This window comes from Tinamus guttatus, unplaced genomic scaffold (assembly GCF_059628265.1).
Source record: "Tinamus guttatus ecotype Peru unplaced genomic scaffold, ASM5962826v1 Tinamus_guttatus_pri_ptg000657l, whole genome shotgun sequence".
In the NCBI taxonomy this organism is placed as follows: Eukaryota; Metazoa; Chordata; class Aves; order Tinamiformes; family Tinamidae; genus Tinamus; species Tinamus guttatus.
Window position 1 is genome coordinate 121,908 of NW_028289191.1, and position 7,171 is coordinate 129,078.

Sequence of the window (7,171 nt, forward strand, 5' to 3'; positions counted from 1 at the left end):
AGCAAAATGTTGTCCACAGAAAGTTAAATAATGAACTTGAACAGAGGGTGTAAAAAGTGATAAAACCATTAAGGAAACTAGACAGCATCAGCAACCATCTGCTGCATATGTCCAAAATAGGAAATCAAAATTAAACTGCCTGTGCAATGTAGGCCAAACAAAAACCACAGAAAGATTGTAAAGAATTTATTTTGTGCTTCATTTCTACCTCAGAGTAGGGCAAAACTAACCTGATGACCATTCCTTTGTAATACCTTTCATGCAGAATTGAAAATAGTTATTCAGTCTTTTCAATAGGTTTTATTAACTGTGTTCTGCCTGTCATTTTCTCACAAGCTGGGCATGGAAAGTCATGCTGATCCCTCAAAGAATCTATCCAAGCTTGTAACTTCTGAAATTTTCACACACTATTTTAACATAGATTTGTATTTTCTGGCCTAAATAAGAATGCTGTTTCTTTCTGGGATGAAGATTTAATTTTCTCAGAACTTCATAAGACCATTTACAGTATATTTATAAGCAATTACAAAGATGGTTTTTAAAGTAGAATGAAAACTGAAAGGCTTTAAACACATTAAAATACATTTAAACATATTAATGTGTTTTAATTATCATAACCTAATAATTATCATTATTAATATCATTAATATTATGAACATATTAATGTTTTAAAAGTGTCTGCTTATCCTATTTATTTACTAGATCATATTGCACTATTCCCATTGATCAGATTTTCTTGATGAAGATGTGTTCTTGAATTTTATTCTTTATATTTGGAGGAAAAAAAGTGTAACTGGTATGACAGTTAAAAATGAAATGAAAATTATAATTCATATGTGAAAAAAGTTATCCTCATTTTTTTTAGTTTATTATTAAACACAAAAATGCACATATTGGTCCCATGTAATAGGGTTATGCTCGGTGAACCTATAAACCTATGAACATGGGCACGTTTCTTTGGAGGCTTTATTTATCAAAAGAAACTTGAAGTGAGACAAACTAGATGTGTACTTGAGAGGAGTGGAGCTAGTTTGGGCTAAAATTGGTCCATAAAACAATATAAAATGTTATAGCACTATATAGAAGCTTGCAATGGCTACAGAACAAATACAGTTTTCAAACAGAGTGTGCTCATTTACAAAGTAGCTGCTGCCACTAAAGTAGCTGGCAGATACCTCTGCAGTTGCATCTGGAGAAGCAAGAGTAACTATTTTTTTCCTGGTAAAACAGACCTTTTGTTCAGTGATTTTTAGCAAGCGTATGCATTCATTTACTTCTTTTGAAACTACTGACTATATAGTGCATTTCATTTTAAAAAAGAAAAACTAAATACTGGGGATATGGGACAGATTTCCAATCTTAAGTTCTGATTATTAGTTTTATATTTTTAAAGACATTTTACCCTAGATAGTTAAAAATTTATAGTAGGTACATTCTGTAGCCAGCAACTGACATCAGATTATAAAATTCTCACACCTACTTTGGTTTTAAGTCAATTAAGTGCATTTTTATGTATTATAAAATGTATGTTCTGAAATATTTAAACTCAGGTACACTCCCAACACAGTGCTGTAAGCAAAGGAAAACCTTCCTTTTGTTCTTTCTCCTTTATAAGTTAATCTGTAGTTACAGTCATGGCTAGAATCTGTGGGATGGATAAAGTAGCTGGGTGTGAAATAGATGCTAGGCTTCAGAGAAAAAAAATGCATTATTTCCATAATGAAATTAAAGAAAAAAAATGCAACCTTTTCTTTGGCTTTAAAAAAATATTGTTTTTGTTTCCTTGCTTTTTTTTTTTTTCCCAACAGCAAAAACAAGGTAAGTGAAGCTACAGAAAAGGTACAAATTTTCTGTAAGGCTCATGTCAGCCCTTTACTTAATGATAGGGCCATTTAAATGAAATGATTACACGATTCAGATGATAGTTACCTGTTCATGGAAAACATGAAGAATGTTTTGGTACAAAGCTTTCCATGAATGTTATCATAATAATGGTGCTAAGGGAACCTAACCTCAACTTAGAAAAGAACCAATAGGTTAAAACAAATGCATATAGGAACAAAATATTTGCAGTAAACATTCTTTTTTTATAGAAAGAAGTAAAAAGACAATATTAATTTTAGGGCCCCACAGAATACACTTTTGTTCACTGAGAAAGCAACTAAGTTCTGGGAGAAGAATTAAGACAATGAATATCATGATTTTTGGTACAACAGCTTTGCATACTATGAAAACATGCCAAAAAATCTTGTGAGGTGAGGCAAAATTTATTAAGATAAACATTCATTTCTCTTTATTTTTGGCATAACTTTCACAGTAAATGATGCAAAATTGTCAACCTACTTTATTTTCCCCACAAATTTACTAAGAGTTGGGCCATACCCAAGTAACATGGTAATTTCCCACCTGTAGAGCATTAATATAGTGTATAAAACAGCAGATTTATGATTTGTATCAAAGACAAGCATGAAACTATATATTTTCCTTTTACCGAGAAAGCCTCTGCCTGAGATGAACTAATACATTTTTGTAGCCCAACATACTTGTTAGCTATTTTCCTTTCATGAATTAAAAAATTGAATTATATACACTCAGTCTAGTTACTGAATCTGTAAAGTTTATTAAAGTTTATCGACCATGTGTATACACTTCAGGATTTAGGTTCAATTGCTTCTTTCAAGCTGGAACATTGAATTAAGATGCAGTGCCTTGCTGTGGCTCTCATGGACTCCAACTGAGCTACAGGTAGCAAAAGTCTCCTTCAATTAGACATAATCATCACTCACAGTCAATAATTGTGCTAAAGGCTGCTTTCAAATCTGTGAGGGATTCGCATTTAATGTACTGATTCAGCTTGTCTGAGCCAAATTCACTGTGTACTGAAACCAAAGCAATTTAGTTCTTGCCTACGGCCCTTTTGGCAGTTCATCTAGTACTGAGCACTGTAAGAACTGTGAGATACAATTTAATCTGAGACATCTGTGCACAGACAGGACCTTTTCCATAACAGAGGAAGACTAAGTAATGGCTAAGCTGTAGTTTTATGTGAAGAACCAAACCTTATCTCTCCTCTGAAAAATAAAGCATTTAAGATATAGCAGAAAGCCAAATAAAAATAAAAAGAAAAGAAAAAGAAAAAAATCCTTGGGTTTATGAAATGCACTCTGAAGCTACTAACAGCTTTTCTTGCTTGTAACCACATAAAGCACTTGAGCCGTGATCCTTGGATTAACCATTTAAAGATATTATACTTATCGTCAACTGCAGCTGACTGGGAAGATCTTTATTAAATAGGAAAGAGAGAAGGCTTGCTGCCTTTTTTTTTTTTTTGTATGTATTTCTTTTGTATGTATTTTTCCTAGTCCATGATGTTAGCAAGGCTTGGACTGTAATATTTATCACCTATATTTCTCTGTACCCAGAAGGATTTGTTATGAAAGGCTTACAATTCCTATAATTACCATGCATAATATTGCATAGGAAGTTGTGATGATAATGAACCTAAAGCCTAGTAGTGTCTGCCAACTTTTACACTCTTCAAAAACATGTAGTTACCATGATTTTATGTTCCACATAACTGCTCAGTGATCTCTACTTGCCATTTCTATGAAATAAACACAAAGCTTGTTATAACAAGAGTCATTTGTGGATATTTCTCCAAAACTGATTTCAAAACACTTTTGTTTATTTGAAAGTAAGTCAGAGAGCAAGCTGGGAAGCTGAAGATAGATTTATGTAACTTGCTAATCATGTAGATTTTGCTTCTTATCAAAAGCTTTACTTGTATGAAGTAGGAATCAACCAAACAGCCTTCCTCGGCCAGTACCTGTTGAGAAAAAAAAACCCAAAACAAACAAAACCATAGCAAGCTAAAGCCCTTTTACAGAAAATTCTGAAACCCTGAAGTATAAAAACTTGGTAGTGGAACCTAATAACAAAAACTATTTGTATTGAGACTTTAAGCTTGAAGGGCAAATTAAAGCCTTTGCCAATGTTAATAGAACGGCAGCAAAAATCTAACTGTAATTTCTTCCTTAATTCATGTTATTTGCATAGTTTCCAAAACTGAGATAACAAATCCTCCAAAAACTATATTTTCAATCAAGATGTGTCATTAAGGATCTGAAGAGTTTGCCACAGGATACTCAAAATAGCCAGGAGTTGTATTCTAGACAAAGAGCTAGTATTAAAAAAAAAAAGGGGGGGGGTATATTCTGTGTTTTCATACAAAGTTACTGAAGATGTTCCTTAAACAGTCAGATCAAAATGTAGGTTTTCACCAAATCATAAAAAAAATCATGCTTCTTTTTCTCTCCAATTACTCTTGAATGTATCCTTGACCACCTGGAATATCTTAAGCTGACCATTCGGAGAAAGATACTGCTTTCTCTCCTTTCTCCAGGCCCTTCCATTCTCTATAATAGTCTGTACAACAGTGATACCTCAAGTTTTTGGAGGGATAGTAACTTGGGCTTGAATCCTCAGAGAAAAAAAGGTGAATGAACTGGGTCTTACATTTTCTTGGAAAGTGCCTCTGTCACAGCAGTATGAAAATGTAAAATGCAAATACACACACACACACACACACACACAATGCAACACATATGTATGCATTTGTGGAAGAATTGTTTGTGGAAGAATTGTTTGAAAGCAGGAACTGAGAGAAAAACTAGGGCCTCACCCAAGTTTTGGCATTACAAAAGCTTGCTTGGGGTGATACCCAGTTGCCACTTCCAGGATGGCTGGTGCACACGGACTCTGCTCCGCCACGGTTCCCTGGGCAGCACAACCAGCCTCCTTGCAGCTGCAAAGGGGAGTAACGGAGGCTGGAGCGGAGTGAAGACACCGCGGCCAAGCTCTGTTGCGCTCCCTGTGCTGAGCTGCTGATAAGCCACACAGTGGCTGTCTAATGGGAGGTATACGATAACATGTCTGGTGCTGAGCCAGCAAAGGTGGCAAATCACTCCTTTCAGATGAACTTTGCTTGAACTTTGCTCATTATAATGTGAAAACCACACCTCCATCCCAAAGTTACCCACCTCCAAGGTACGACCACCCCTCACTGAGCATGCGCTCTAGATTTTCGGTTGACTGTAGCTTTAAATGAAAGCGAGAAATTTTCTCACCAATCAATAACAATATTAAGTATGACTCTAGTCACTCAAGTTCCACCTGAATGTAAATAAAAGTATAAAAGGTGAATTAAGGACGTAAAGCTGGGGGGAAGAAACCATTGTAACTCCCGGGTCAGTCGACAGGCTGAGCCCTCTATCCTCCCCTTGCACTGGGACGCTGCCTGAGGAGAATAGGAAGTGAGAGGGAAGAATCCATCATAAATTCTGGATCAGTTGATGCGCTGATCCCCCTTTCCTCCCCTTGGACTGAAACGCCGCCTGAGGAGACTCGAGACTGAGAGCTCTCTCCCATCTTCTGGGGTGAGTGATGACTGCACATTTGTACATCAGACCTAGCTAAAACCCCACACTCTAGTAGAGAATTTCCTGTACTGACATCCGAAACCTGCTTTGTAAATGTTGCATTTGAATAAATCATACTGTTTGTGAACTCGGCTACTTGTTTGGGGGGAGGTGATCGGACCTACAGTTGACAGACTGTTCGTGAATCCGATATTGCCAGAGTTGAGCTTATAGGTGATTACGCTATTTGGGAACTCGATTCGCTCCTAGGAAGGCGATCGGACCAACAGTCCACAGACTGTTTGTGAATCCGATACTGATTTGATATGTCCTTTCCCCCGCCCCCACCACTACCACTACGGCTTTCAAACTGCAACATTTCACAGCATTAACATATTTATAATTATTTGATATATTTATATATGTCCATATGTACTCACACACAGTATAATATTTTTTGAAAGGCATCACAATCAATTATTTTGATCATTAAAAGACAGGCAGCTGTTACTTATCAAAGAATCTTCCTGAAGTCTGAGTCACAAGTGGAATATGAGGGAGAGTTTTATTTGGTCCTTTCCTATAACAATCATAGATAGCCCACTAGTTTATTTGAATATAATTCTAAGATACCTATCTGGACACCTAATTTAGGTTTCTGAAGAGATCTAAATGCAAGGATCCTTGAAATCTGGGATTGCATCCAGATGGCTACAGACACAAATCATTTAACTTGGCAGAATGTTCATAGCTGACAATTGCCTAATGTGAACGATAGCAGTTCGGGATGCAGATGCAGAAGTTCTCATTTAAATGTCTTTGCTAGCAACCATCAGAATTTAACTTACTTATAACCATACTCAGAACTGAGTCTGAATTTTGTATTTTAGCAGCTTAGAGCTCCAGTTCAAGACGATGAATGAAGAAATTCTTCATCTTGAATATGCTGCAGTCCCGCAGTTGATTTCTTCCCTGTGAAGAATGTTCTGGAAGCACAAAGCATGTGTGGTTGTTCATGACCACTTGACATGTAGGTGCTCTAATCACAGGAGTTCTCATCAATTACCTGAAAAATAAACAAGCAAACAAGCAAACAAACAGACAAACCAGAAGAGCATAAAAGAGTTGTTTTAGATAATTCAATCAGAAAAGATCTTGATTCCTAAAATTAATCTTGCAGAAGTACAGTGTTTACATTGTAGACTCTTGGTCATATTTCTTTGTTTGGTGTTGCTTCTTTTCTGTTTTATACATCACTCTACTCACCATCCTTGTCACCTGGGAATTCTGTCTTGACACGTAACACTTTCCCTTCCTACATATATGAAATTTAGATGTCTTTATGCTGCATACGGAAGTCCTGAATCTGAGGGCCAAATTTTCAAGACACACCATGCGAACTATTGTAGTATTGATGTCCTTTGGTTGAACATGAATCTAAGTAAGTGCCTTGGATTCACTAACGTTTTGTTCCTCATGCTAGCAGATAAAGAGTAGCTTGTTCATGGCTAGACATGTAACATATTAATTACGCATATTGCTCTTATTACTTGTTTTGATTACATTACAACTTTTTTACAAGGAGAGCATTTTAGAATAAAAAAAAAAAAACTGTCTTGTTTCCCTTGGTAAAATATAGGTTGAAAAGTAATATACTGCTTCTTATGTTTACATTGTCCTTGTTCTTTCACTAGTACAGAAATAAAACAGAGACAGAAAAGAGCTATTGAAGGTAGAGGATAATAAAGAAAGTT